The sequence below is a fragment of the Symphalangus syndactylus genome, chromosome 6 (assembly GCF_028878055.3).
Source record: "Symphalangus syndactylus isolate Jambi chromosome 6, NHGRI_mSymSyn1-v2.1_pri, whole genome shotgun sequence".
NCBI lineage: Eukaryota > Metazoa > Chordata > Mammalia > Primates > Hylobatidae > Symphalangus > Symphalangus syndactylus.
The window spans coordinates 19,971,915-19,986,404 of record NC_072428.2 but is presented as its reverse complement, the minus strand read 5'-3'; the positions used below and the strand labels follow the sequence as shown (position 1 = coordinate 19,986,404).

Sequence of the window (14,490 nt, the reverse complement as noted above, 5' to 3'; positions counted from 1 at the left end):
CCTGGTGGCATGTGCCTGTAATCCCAGTTACTCAGGAGGCTGAGGTAGGAGAATCACTTGAACCTGGGAGGTGGAGGTTGCAGTGTGCCAAGATTGTGCCACTGCACACTCCAGCCTGGGCAACAAGAGCAAAACTCTGTCTCAAAGGAAAAAAAAATCGCATGCTCATAGAAAAATTAGAAAATATATAAATGTATAAAATAGTTTAATTCCACTACTCAGAGAAAATCATGTTAAGTCTTGGTGTATTACTTCCAGACTTATTTCCATGCACATTTAGTTGAGATTGCACTGTATTTACAGTTTTGTGTTTTGCTTCCTTAACATGTTATAAATATTTCTTGATATTATTAAACGTTTTGACATCATTTTTAAGGCAAACATAAGGTTGCATTCTATGGCTATATTGTACCACCTGTTTTGGACATTTTATTTGTACTTTTTGCTATTGTCAATAACAACAAGACGGCCATCTCTGAAGGTAATTTTTATTTACATTTCTCAGTATTTTATCAGGGCAGATTTCTGGAAAGGGTATTACTGGGTCAACGGGCAAGGACAGTTTAATGGACATAATGAGGCATTAGAATACACTAAAGTGCGCTCTGTTTTTGTAAATAACAAAAAATGAGCATTACTTTTCCAGACTGAGATGAAAAAATCAAGATCAATGAAAACCATGAGCATTCTGACTGAGAATGAACTGACCAGCTGTCAGGTTTATTTAGTGCTACTTTTCTGACCAGTAAGGAAGGGGCAGCACAAATACCCACGGAGCTCCTCCTTGACTATTGAATTTGGCATTTTTGAAGTGTTTTTGCCAAGCTTGATTTGTTAAAATTTAGCAACAACAAAGTCATCAAATTTTCAGGCAGGGGCCAGAAAGGAAAAACTAGTTCACAAAGATTTACAGCTTTCAGGAATGTTCCGGAAGACTTTTCCAGATGGCAAAGGGCTAGAGAGAAAAGGGTCTTTCCGGTTTGGGCTTGACTGGAGGCTAGGAAGGGAGGTCAGGGTGAGAGCAGCGGCAGGAAGGATGGTGTCGGCCCGTGGGACTGATGGTTGTGTTCCGTGCCCGGTGAGAGGTGGTTTGAGGGCTAGAAAGTCCGTTTATCTTCCCAAACAGGATAGGTAGAGGAAAGAGGGGGCACGTGACTGCCAGCCCCAGGAAGTCCTTTGGAACAGCAGGCACAAGGTCGATGATGGGAGGAAGGGAAGTGTTAATGAATCACAGAGAAATATGCTGTGTCTTAAACTCCTGACAAGGGGCGGGTAACCTGCCGTAGAGAACATGATTGCAGTGTGTAACCCGCTGTAGGGAACGTGATTGCAGTGTACCTGGAGCTGGGGTTGTTAACCTAGGGATTGTGCCCCATGGATAGCATCTTCAGGAATTCTGTGCATGCCCTGAATTTATGAAGAATTCATGCAAAAAAAAAAGACATAGTTTTTGGGGAGACAAGGTCTATAGCTTTCAGGAGTCCGTGATCCCCAAAAGATTAGAAACAAGTGACCTGTGTATATATTCCCTCCATCTCTAGGATCAAAGGTATCTTCTCTCCTGAGCCTAACTCCTTCTTCCCTGTTCCAAGGTGCCTCTTGCCCTGGCAGTGGCAGAAAACCCTGCCTGGATGCAGTGGTGGGTGCCCCAGCCTAATGCCTGGGTTGTAATGGAGGGTTTAGTGGGAGGTATGGGTAGGTCAGGTAACAGCAGATGCTCCGGGAGAAGCTCTGTGCTTTGGCAGAAAGCTGGGAAGCATCTAGGTGAGTCTGTCAGGACAAGATTTTCACTTGGAGACATATTCTGTTTCCTAAAAGTATAATTCCTTTCACGGGAGCATGGCAACACCCAGGGCTGGCTATAACTGCTGCTTGAAGAGGCTTATTGACACAGTGAGAGCGTCACATTTGAGATTAGGGCTGTATTTCTCTTGAGACCCCCTTGGCTCTCTTCATTATACCCAATTTCTTTTGAAGGATTTATTTTTTAATTTTTTTGTAGAGATGGGGCCTTATCATCCTGCCCAGGCTGGTCTCAAACTCCTGTGTTCAAGCGATCCTCCAGCCTCAGTCTCCTAAAGTGCTGGCATTACAGTATGAGCCACCAGCCCAGCCTTCTGAAGGATTTAAGAAATAGGTGTTTAGGCCGGGCGCGGTGGCTCATGCCTGTAATCCCAGCACTTTGGGAGGCTGAGGTGGGTGGATCACGAGGTCAGGAGATCGAGACCATCCTGGCTAACACGGTGAAACCCCGTGTCCACTAAAAATACAAAAAATTAGCCGGGCTGGTGGCGGGAGTCTGTAGTCCCAGCTACTCGGGAGGTTGAGGCAGGAGAATGGCGTGAACCCGGGAGGCAGAGCTTGTAGTGAGCCGAGATCGCGCCACTGCACTCCAGCCTGGATGACAGAGTGAGACTGCATCTCAAAGAAAAAAAAAAGAAAGGAAGAAATAGGTGTTTATTACAGCATTGTCCGTAGTGGCAGAAACCTGAAAACAATTTCAGTGTCTAGCAATAGTGAAATAATAGAAGAAACTGTGGATCATTCATATTATGAAATACTAGACAGCTTTTAAAAGAATATTAGCTCCATAGGCAGTGACCTAAAGGGCGTCCACAATGTTTTCTTAAGTGAAAAACCAAGCTAGTATAGTGCATAGGATGGGAATGGGCAAACATTTTTTGTAAAGAGCCAAATCGTAAATGTTGTAGGCTTTGTGGGCCGTACAGTTTTTGTTACAGCTACTCAGCTTGGCAATTGTAGTGCAAAAGCAGCTATAGACAATACACAAAAGAATAGGCATGGCTGTGTTCCAATAAAACTTTATTTACAAAAGCAAGCAGTGCATCAGATTTTGTCTACTGGTCATGGTTTGCAGATACTTTGCATACCGTATGATATCTTTGAAAAGAAACTTTGAATATTGTGTATGTGTTTTATAAGAATGTGCTCCAAACTATTAATACTGGTTACTTTGGGGAGAAAAAGAGTGGGATTGGCAGTAGGGTGATTTTCGTTTTTTTCTTTATTCATTTCTGTTTTCTCTGATTTGAAATGAAACACATGTATTGTTTCGTAAGTTCTTTTTCACATTCCTAAAATGAAATATGTATGCAGTGGGAATTCCCAGATGTATAGAAATGACTTTGCCTATGGAATGGGACAGTTTTGACATGATTTAAGGGGATTTTGGTTGACCACAAGCTTCAAGAAACCAGCAGTTGCTAAAAGCCTAACATAGTTTGAAATGGTGGTAATGAAAGTATAATTTTCTGATTAATAGAGGGGACAGTCCCAGTGATTTTTGTAACAGTCAAACCATATCTAGGACTTTCTTTTAATTTTGGGGTGCTGAGTTGTAAGGCAGACATGGACAAACTAGATGTTTGCTGAAGACGGAGACTGGGAAGGTGAACAGTGTGGAAGTGCTGTGAAGAGGAGCGGAGCTTGCTGAGCCTGAAGAAGAGAGGGCAAGCATGGAAGGAATAAAAGCTGCCCTCACATCCTAGAGAGGAGAAAAGAGCTGTTACCCATGCTCCAGGCTGTGCCCTGAACCACTGACATCCACTTCTTGTCGAGCAGATGATGGTCCAGCCAGCGTGTAAGGACGAGATCCTTACATAGCCTCCTTCTAAAATATTTCAGGAGGACCTGGCCTCTGCAAGATTCAGGAGCTTGGGGAGGGGGAAAAAAGTTCCTATGGTGGTTCAGGGCCTGAGTTTTGGGATAGATAGACCTGGTTTTGCAACCCTGGAAAAGTTTCTGAATCTCTCCAAACCTCCATTTTTCCTCTGTAAAAGAGCCATAATAAGATTATGATAATGATACTTATTTCATGGGGCCATTATGAGAATCAAATGAATCAGTGCACATTTAGCATTTTCCGGTATGTCTGGCACAATCAGTAAGTGCTCAGTACATGTTAACAGTTTGTTGTTGGCTTGGTTCTTATTATTGTGGTCGCTACTATAACAGCTGCCGGAGTAGTCTTCTAGTTTACTCCTCTAGCTGTGTTTGACATGCTGGTCCCCTTAACTTCACAACATTTTACCCCATACTCTTCTTAGCCAAAACCAAGGTGATAGCTTGGCTGCAAGGCTTTCTCTGGGCCTTGGTTGTTTTCATCTGTAAAACAGGCTTCACGGTATCTATTGTCCCTATTTAATAAGGCAGATGATGGATGAAAGACTCCATGGATATATCCTTGGAGAGAGAAATGAAGGATGTAAATCGAAGGTGACACAGTGCCCAAAGCCCGAGTTCCCTGCCTCACCTTTCTGTGCATCAGAATCCCACTCCTGCTTTAGCTAACCAAGTCCCCGTCTCTTCCGACCGTGTGTTTATCTCCTTCCTGGAACTTCCGGGCACCTCTGTCTGCCTTGCCCATTTGGGCTGGTAATTCTATGCTATATTGGTTTGCATCGTAAATGAATAATCTCACATGGCTGTGTCATAACCATAACTGTAAGTAAGATCTGAGAGAGTTGGGTCTTTGTCTTACATATTTTCATATTAATAGCTATTTAAAAAAATTATTTTAAAATGAATAATCGATGCCAAGTTCAAGCAGATTGCTGTGTGTCAGAAATGGTGCCAGATGTCTTCATAGATAATCAATATCGAATGACATCACAACAACCCTATAACTCAGGTACCAATGTCTCTACTTTACTGATGAGCAGTGGAGTTCAGAAAATTAGTTAGCTAGCCCATGACCACTCATGTATAGTAAAAGACTTGTTCTTTCCTATTCTCTCAGGGCCAAGAGGGATATCAGGCACACAGTAGGTTCAGGGTACATTTGATGTAAAATGTACTTAGCATCCCTTGCTGAAAAATTGAAGATTTTGGCTGAGTGTGGTAGCTCACGCCTGTAATCCCAGCACTTTGGGAGACGAAGGTGAGCGAATCACTTGAGGCCGGGAGTTCGAGACCAGTGTGGCCAACGTCGTGAAACATGATCTCTACTAAAAATACAAAAATTAGCCGGGCATGGTGGTGGGCGCCTGTAATCCCAGTACTTGGGAGGCTGAGGTAGGAGAATAGCTTGAACCCGGGAGGCAGAGGTTGCAGAGAGCTGAGATCGCATCACTGCACTCCAGCCTGGGTGACAGAGCAAGACTCTGCCAAAAAAAAAAAAAGAAAAATTGAAGATTTCAAAAACTGTTGTTTCTAAAAGCAACTAAATTAAAGTTTAAAAAAAATTCCATAGGAGCTTGCACTTGCCTCTTTCTGGCATCTGTTTACCAAACAGGCTGATCATTCACCTGGAACTGAACCAGGACCCAGTGAGGGAGGGTAAACAGGAGGCCCAAGTAGGACCCGGGTTTCCTGCAGGGAAGTCCTGGCCAAGTATCCCGCTTCCTTCTGGTCGATTGTTCCTGGGAAGGAAGGCGAGGGGCCTTCTGTTCTTTCTCTGGAATCCCGTGGTGCCCGTCTTTGGCAGGCAGAAACAATGAGCCTACCCCAGCCTCCCACTGTGTGTTTGAGGCACATCTTCCCCATTCTGTGGCCTAGGTGAGGTTTGGACACATTGTAAGCACACAGATATAGGGATTTATTATTATTTCCTAAAACCTATGCTCTGCTGGCTGAGATGCGCCTGGGATTTATAAGCCCTCCCAATTAGCCGAGTGCTGAGCACTGTAACCCAGGGCCAGTACTGCTCTCCTAGCTGCAGGGAAGGGGTGGTGAAAAATCGCAAGAGGAAAATGGAACCTGGCACTAGAATGTGAGCAAAGAAGAGGCGATTCCTCTTACTTCAGAGAAGCCTCCTTGCAGAAGGAATCTGAAACACGAGGACCTCTCTGGGGAGGATGAGAAGAGCACTAGGAGGAGGAAAACATACCTTAGGCTATATAGGAAGGGCTGCTGGGAATCCAGGTTAAAATGTTTAACCCTGGAGACAAAGAGGTCGATTAGGAGTTTCTTGATGTAATCCAGGTGGTGACAATAAGGGTCCGGATGGAGGAAGAGAGTGAGTGTGTTTGAGTGTGTGTGTGTGTGTGTGGGTGTGGGAGGGTGGGTGTGTGGGGGTGGGTGGGTGTGAGTGTGTGTGGGGTGGGTGTGTGTGTGGGGGGGATAAGTGAGTGTGTGTGTGGGGGGGATAAGTGACTGTGTGAATGTGTGAGTGTGTGTGTGTGCATGTGTGTGCCGGGGAGGAGGAAGCGGTGGAGAAGTGAAGAATAAGAGGGAGTGAAGAATAAGAGGGACAGTGGCAAGAGGTTCTTAAAGGTAAACATAAAGCTTGACTTGGGAATGGTCATGAAACAGAGGACCGGTTAAAAAAAGTTCATGTTTCAGAATTTGTTAAAACTAGAGAGTTTTATTTATTTATTTTTTCTTTTTTAAAATTTCAATAGTTTTTTGGGGAACAGGTGGTGTTTGGTTACATGAACAAGTTCTTTAGTGGTGATTTCTGAGATTTTAGTGCACCCATCACCCGAGCAGTGTACACTGTTCCCAATGTGTATAGTCTTTTATCCCTCACCACCCTCCCACCCTTTCCCCCAAGTCCCCAAGTCCACTGTAGCATTTTTATGCCTTTGCGTCCTTATAGCTTAGCTCCCACTTATGAGTGAGAACATATGATGTTTGCTTTTCCATTCTTGAGTTACTTCATTTAGAAGAATGGTCTCCAGTTCCATCCAGGTTGCTGCAAATGCTGTTATTTCATCCCTTTTTATGGCTGAGTAGTATTCCATGGTATATCTATACCACAATTTCTTTATCTACTCTTTGATTGATGGGCATTCCGACTAGTCCCACATTTTTCCAATTGCAAATTGTGCTGCTATAAACATGCATGTGCAAATATCTTTTTTGTATAATGACTTATTTTCCTCTGGGTAGACACCCACTAGCAGGATTACTAGATAAATGGTAGTTCTACTTTTAGTTCTTTAAGGAATCTCCACATCTTTTTCCATGGTGGTTGTACTAGTTTACATTCCCACCAGCAGTGTAAAAGTGTTCCCTTTTCACTGCATCCCCGACAACATCTATTATTTGTTGATTTTTTTGATTATGGCCATTCTTGCAGGAGTGAGGTGGTATGGGATTGTGGTTTGAGTTTGCATTTCCCTGATCATTAGGGATGTTGAGCATTTTTTCATGTTTGTTGGCCATTTGTATATCTTCTTTTGAGAATTGTCTATCCATGTTCTTAGCCCATTTTTGATGGGATTATTTGTGTTTTGTTTTGTTTTTTCTTGCTAATTTGTTTGAGTTCCTTGTAGATTCTGGACATTAGTCCTTTGTCAGATGTATAGATTGTGAAGATTTTCTCCCACTCTGTGGGTTGTGTTTACTCTGCTGATTGTTTCTTTTGCTGTGCAGAAGCTTTTTAGTTTAATTGAGTCCCATCTATTTACCTTTGAAACTAGAGAGTTTTAGATGTAGATAGGGCTCACCTTACTCCTTCCGCCTTTCCCCTTTACAGATGAAAAGTTGAGCCCAGGGAGGTTAAACAACTTGCCTACAGGAGTAACTCATGTCGGTACCTGGCTTCAGGGCCAGTAATTAGATCTCTGGATCCTCAGGCTGGATCCCCAATTTTCCCCTGTTTCTTCTATTCAGCTCAGAGGGCAGTGCTAATCCCAGGTTGCAGTACTTGGCACTCAGCTAAACAGTGGGGCTTAGACATCCCTGGCCCTCCTCAGATACCAGGATACCAGTTTTATGAAGAACAAACCCTGATACTAGTGTTCTCAACCTCAGCACTATTGACTTTTGGACAGAGAGGACAGAGAGGGAATACGGTGTGAGATGAACTGAAGATGTGGACAGCCATATTGGGCACAGTCCTGTGGGTCACATAGATTTCTGCCTTGTCCTGGAAGTGACAGGAAGCCCTTGACCCACTTGACTGAGAAGGATGGTGTAAAAATATTTGGTTTTGTTTGTTTCTTCTTACAGACAGAGTCTTGCTCTGTTGCCCAGGCCGGAGTGCAGTGGCACAATCATAGCCCACTGCAACCTCAAACTCACATAGCTCTTTGTTGTGGGTGACTGTCACCCACATTGTAGGATGTTTAGCAACATCCCTGTCTTGCACATCATATTTTTGGCAGCATCCTTGCCACTAGATGCCATTGGCATCTTCTCCTTCTCTGCACATCTACAGTGGTGGCATTTAAAAACATCTCCACACATTGCCAAGTGTCTCCAGAGGAGTGGGTGTGGAGGGACAAAATTGCCCCTGGTTGAGAACCAATGTCTTATATTGATGAGCTCCAGCATCACATAAGTCAAAGAAAACTAGAAAATTGTAAAGGGTAAGGCTCATATCATTCATTTAGAATGAAATGATTACTATTTTCCAAATAATCTTGAGAAAAGTGATTTGTTCATTCACTCATTCAACAAAAATATATTGTTTATGTACTATTGCCAGGTGCTGTCACAGTCTTTAGGGAGACAGGAATGAATGGGTTGGATTCTAGAGCAGCAGTCCCCAACATTTTTGGCACCAGGGACCAGTTTTGTGGAAACGATTTTTCCACGGAGGGTTAGGGAGAGATGGTTTTGGGATGAAACTGTTCCACCTCAGAACATCAGGCATTAGATTCTCATAAGGAGCACACAACCTATGTCCCTCACATGTGCAGTTCACAATAGGGTTAGCGCTCCTATAAGAATTTAATGCTGCAGTTTAATGCTGCAGCTGATCTGACAGGAGGTGGAGCTCAGCTAGTAATGCTTGCTTGTCCACCACTCACCTCCTGCTCTGTGGCCCCATTCCTAACAGGCCACAGACTGTTACTGATCCGCTGCTTGGCGGTTGGGGACCCCTGCTCCAAAGGGTTTATAATCAAGCTCAGTGACTGAAAATGAGAGACCATTCCTAGGACTTCAAGAATCCATGGAGAAAGGGAAAGAGGAGAGAAGCCAGAGGAGACAAAGAATCAGTAGTCAGAAGTGGCTAGAAAGCCAGGAGAGTAGACCGCGGCAGAAGTCAACCTAGGCAATGGGCGGCTGAGACATAGACTTCATTTCAGGAGCGCCTGTGTCTCAATTCTGGCTTACTATTACTTGGGCAAATTACTTCTTTAACCTCAGTTTCCTTGTCTGTAGAATGGAAATCCTAACAGTAGTCACTTCCTGACTGTTTTGAAGATGAAACAAAAATAAGATAATACATGGGAAGCTCTTAGCATAAAGAGAGCACAATCTGGGACCTGGTAAACATGCAACAAACCTATGGAAGCTGCTCTAGTTATCGTTCAGTTTATACTATTTTATTGCCAGGAACAAAGTTGTGCTCCAGGCAAAGGCACATCAACTGCCACCAAAGATTGGAATAAGTCGTTGGGGCAGTTATTTTAGCTTTGGCCATCTGGCTGTCCCTTATCAATAATTTGTTGGTTGCATCTGTGATGGGTTTTGAGGTATCAGAAAGTTTGCTAAGCCTGTTATTTCCTATATGCACAGAAGCAGTGAGAGGAATGTGCTGCAGTCATACTGAAAGTAGAGGTCATTTTTTAAAGTTGAAAGTGAGAAAATGTATTGCAATAGGACCATTCTGTATTTATTTAAAAAAGAAAAGAAAGTGAGAAAATGCAGAATGCTACATGTGCCTTTGAAGTGAAGCATTGGATGATGGGGATGATGATACATATTAAATACTTAGAAATGAGTTCGGCACATGGTGAGCACTCAAGCAATGTCTTCCTTTGTGATTGTGGTTATGATGGCGCAGAACAAAGAGGGAATCGTACGGTATGTGAAAAATGTTGAGCTTACACACAAGACAGTTATTAGCCAGGGGCAAGGAAAAGTGAAGACTAAACTGGAAAAAATCTGGAATATGTGGCTAGAGCTCAGCATCAATTTCAGATGCCTTATGCAAATTCAGGAGATGGCTAGAGGTTGGAGAATGTAAAGGGGTAGCTGGGAGAAAATGCCGCTTGGAGATGATTGTTGTAAGCCATAGGCATTCCGTGAGGCTAAGTTCATTCATTAGAATCTGTTCCTCATTAAAATGAATCTCAGGTGATTGGTTCATGGATCCCATACCTCTCAGATATTTCCAGAGACCATCAGCAGAGGGAGGTCTCATCTGCCTCAACAGGTTTACAAATTGATCCATTTTAAGGAAGGATGTCCAAGAGAGGAATGTTTTACGGTGGCAAAGAGAAACATAAACTTCAAAGCCTAAACGAACATTTCTATTTGGTGGATATGTGAGTGACGATTGCAAACTTAATCTCTTCTTTTTCACCTTGGATTTACAAATATAGCATGAACAACAACTCATATTTACTGAGAATGCAATATGTGGCAGGCAGTTCTAAGCATATTCACCAAGACTCTGTGAACTAGTTAGTGTTATGTGCCCATTTTATAGATTTAGAAGCGGAGGCACAACTTGCTTAAGGGACCCAGTTAGTGAATTGTACAAGCAAGATTTGAACCAGGTAGTCTGACCCCAGAGCCCATGCTCTGCTTTGCTTTGCCTTTTTTTTTTTTTTTTTTTTTTTGAGACAGAGTCTTGCTCTGTCACCCAGTCTGGAGTACAGTGGTGCAATCTCAGCTCACTGCAACCTCTGCCTCCTGGGTTCAAGTGATTCTCCAGCCTCAGCCTCCTGAGTGGCAGGGATTATAGGTGCGTGTCACCATGCCCAGCTATTTTTTTTTTTTTTTTTTTGTATTTTTTAGTAGAAATAGGGTTTCACCATGTTGGCCAGTCTGGTCTCGAACTCCTGATCTCAGGTGATCTGCCTGCCTTGGCCTCCCAGAGTGCTGGGATTACAGGGGTGAGCCACCACACCCGGCCCCATGCTTTTAACTACTGAATTTACAAACAGCCTATTAACACCTGATCTTTGATTTTTTTTTCTTTTTGAGACAGGGTCTCACTTTGTTGCCCAAGATGGAGTGCAGTGGCGCGAACAGCTCACTGCAGCCTTGATCACCCAGGCTCAAACGATCCTCCAGCCTCAGCCCTTCAAGTAGCTGGGACTACAGGCACATGCCACCATGCTCAGCTAATTTTTGTATTTTTTGTGGAGTCTAGGTTTCACCATGTTGCCTGGGCTGGTCTCGACCTCCTGAGCTCAATTGATCTGCCTGCCTCGGCCTCCTAAAGTACTGGAATTACAGGCATGAGCCACCATGCCCAGCCAACATCTGATCTATTTTTAAGTATCAAAGCTTCTGTATTATTACGATGGCTGTCACTAGTAGGGAAGCATGATCATTGACGTCAAGGATAATTGTGACCAAGTAAAAGCCATTTGATTTTGCAACAAGCAGATCATTGGCCTCTGAGTGGGTGGTTTCTGTAAAGTACTGGGGTGGCAGCCAGACTGTGAGGCCTCAAAGGAGTTGAGGGAAGTGAGAAAAGGGAAGCCTCCAGGGTTTACAGGCATACCTTGTTTTATTCTGCTTCACTTTGTTGCACTTCACAGATGTTGTGTTTTTACAGATTGAATGTTTGTGGCAACCATCTGGCCAAGTCAAGTGGCCCAATTTTTCCAACAGCGTGTGCTCACTTTATGTCTCTGTGTCACATTTTGGTAATTCTCACAGTATTTCCCACTTTTTCATTATTATTTTATCAGTTATGGTGATCTATCATGAGTGATCTTTGCTGTTACCATTGTAATTGTTTTGGGGCACCACACACTGTACCCGATAAGTTGGCGCACTTAATCAATCAATGTTATATGCGTTCTGATTGCTCCATTAACTGGTTGTTCCCCTGACTCTCCCTCTCCTGGGGCCTTGGTATTTCCTGAGACACAATATTATTGAAATTAGCCAATTAATAATGCCACAATGACCTCTAAGTGTTCAAGTGGAGGAAAGATCATGTCTCTCACTTTAAATCAAAATCTAGAAATGATTAAGTTTAGTGAGGAAGGCATGTTGAAAGCTGAGATGGGCCAAAAGCTAGACCTCTTGGGCCACACAGTCAAGTTCTTAATGCAAAGGAAAAGGTCTTGAAATTAAAAGTGCTACGCCAGTGAACTCAATAATAATAAGAAAGCAAAACGGCCTTATTATTGATATGGAGAAAATTTTAGTGGTTAGGATGGATGATCAAACCAGCCACAACATTTCCTTACATCAAGGCATAATTCAGAGCAAAGCCCTAGCTCTCTTTAATTCTATGAAGGCTGAGCAAGGTGAGGAAGCTGCAGAAGAAAAGTTGGAAGCTACAAGACGTTGGTTCATGAGGTTTAAGGAAAGAAACCTATCTCCATTACATAAAAGCGCAAGGTGAAGCAGCAAGGGCTGATGGATAAGCTGCAGTAAGTTATATGGAAGATCTAGCTAAGATCATTGATGAAGGTGGCTACACTAAACAGATTTTCAATGTAGACAAACAGCTTTCACTGGAAGAAGATGCTATCTAGGACTTTCATTTTAGTAAGAAGTCAGTGGTTGTTTCCAAAGCTTCAAAGTACAGGCTGACTCTCTTCGTAGGAGCCAGTGCAGCTAGTGACTTTAAGTTGAAATCAGTCCTCATTTACCTTTTTCAAAATCCTAGGACCCTTAAGAATTATGCTAAATATATTCTGCCTGTGCTCTGTTAGGGGAGCAAGAAGTCCAGATGACAGCACATCTGCTTACAGCATGTTTTACAGAACATTTTAAGCCCACTGTTGAGACTACTATTCAGAAAAAAAAAAAAAAAAGATGCCTTTAAAAACATTACTGCTCATTGACAATGCACCTAGTCACCCAGAAGTTGTGATAAAGATGTACAAGGAGATTAATGCTTTCTGCCTGCTAACACAATGTCCGTTCTGCAGCCCAGGGATCAAGGAGTAATTTTGATTTTCAAGTCTTATTATTTAAGAAATACGTTTTGTAAGGCTAAAGCTGTCATAGATAGTGACTCCTCTGATGGATCTGAACAAAGTCAGTTGAAAACCTTCTGGAAAGGATTAATCATTTCAAGTGCCATTAAGAACATTTGTGATTCATGGGAGGAAGTGGAAACCTCAGCATTAACAGGTGTTTAGAAGAAGTTGATTTCAACCCTAATGAGTGACAGTGGTTTCTTGAGATAGAACCTCCTCTTGATGAAGATGCTGTGAACATTGTCAAAATAACAAAGATTTAGAATATTAACATAACTTTAGTTGATAAAGCAGTGGCAGGGTTTAAGAGGACTGCCCCCAATTTTGAAAGAAATTCCACTGAGGGTAAAATGCTATCAGCTATCTCTTGTGAAAGGAAGAGTTTTTTTGTGAACGGAAGAATCAGTCAATGAGGCTAACTTCATTGTTGTCTTATTTTAAGAAATTGCCACAGCCACCCTAACCTTCAGCACTCACCACCCTGACCAGTCAGTCAGAAGCCATCAACATTGGGGCAACACCCTCCACCAGCAGAAAAGATTACTACTCACTGAAGTCTCAGATGATCAACATTTTTTAGCTGTAAAGTATTTTTAAATTACAGTATGTACATTTGTTAGGCACGATGCTATTGCACACACTTTTAATAGACTACAGTATAGTATAAACATAACTTTTATATGCACCAGGGAACTCAAACATTTGTGTGACTCACTTTATTGTGATATTATTATTCACTTTATTGCTATGGTCTGGAACCAAACCTGCAATATCTCCAAGGTACACGTGTATATAACTTCCAAGAATTTGGCAGTAACTGTCAGGAAAGAAACAGAATTACAACCACAAGGAGTAGCCAGCCATGTAGAGGTTTGTTTTTTCTTCTTCCCAAGGTGATAAATACACAACGGAAGTAAGAAAAAGGGCTGGTAAAGGGGAAGAGGATGAAGATACTGAAGAGGAAGGAAAGACACTTTATACATCTGGGAGGGGATAGTGCTCAGGGCACTGGTTAAGGGCTTTGGCACCTGGCTAGATTTGGAGATGTTTTGCATTTTACTTATTAACGATCCCTGATACATCAGTGCTTGGATTTTTAGTAATCAGTGACTGGATTATCAGTAACCTGGACCCACATTGACTTGCAGGCTCGTATTCTTGTGGTTGGATGGTCCTTTATCTAATGTTAGGAGAACTGCATTTGAGTCCCAGTGCTGCCATTAAATAGCTGTGTGTGATTTTGGACAAATAAGTCACTTCATGTCGCTGAGCCTCAGTTTCCTCATCTGTAAGTGGCAGATTTGAACTAAAGATCCAGGGGTCCTTTGTACTTGGAGCAGTATTAACTTCTAACAAGAATAGAAGGATATTCTGCCATTTTAGGTGAAAGATTAATCCTCTTACTGTAAGATTTTGTCTTGGCATGGGAGAGAGGCCACAGTCACTTCCTTCAGTGTTGGAGAGAGAGGTGATTTTACCAGAATTGTAATAGAGTCTGCATTATATTTATACATGTGTATACTATTCTTTGAAATGGATTAATTTGTTACTTGGAGTCTAGGGCATTAATTTTAATTTTAATTTTTTACATATTAATTATCATTTTATTCTGGTGTTTTGTTCTTTAGGAAGACATAAATGTTTGTGATCAAATGTTGACAATCAATAATGATGCAAA

General features: G+C 42.4%; 1 protein-coding gene across 7 annotated transcripts in view; it reads left to right on the top strand.

Annotated features, from left to right (window-relative positions):
• Positions 1 to 14,490, top strand: part of PRR5L (proline rich 5 like) — a 178,039-nt gene that overhangs the window by 56,218 nt on the left and 107,331 nt on the right. For 2 of the 7 annotated variants that reach the window (XM_055281905.2, XM_063640988.1), the window contains exon 1: positions 9,539 to 9,720. The exons of 4 other annotated variants lie outside the window; for them this stretch is intronic. The gene's annotated coding sequence lies outside the window, so the exon portion shown is untranslated. Of the gene's footprint in view, positions 1 to 9,525; positions 9,721 to 14,490 lie in introns of those variants that run through there. One more of the 7 variants, XM_063640996.1, reaches the window with a different exon arrangement.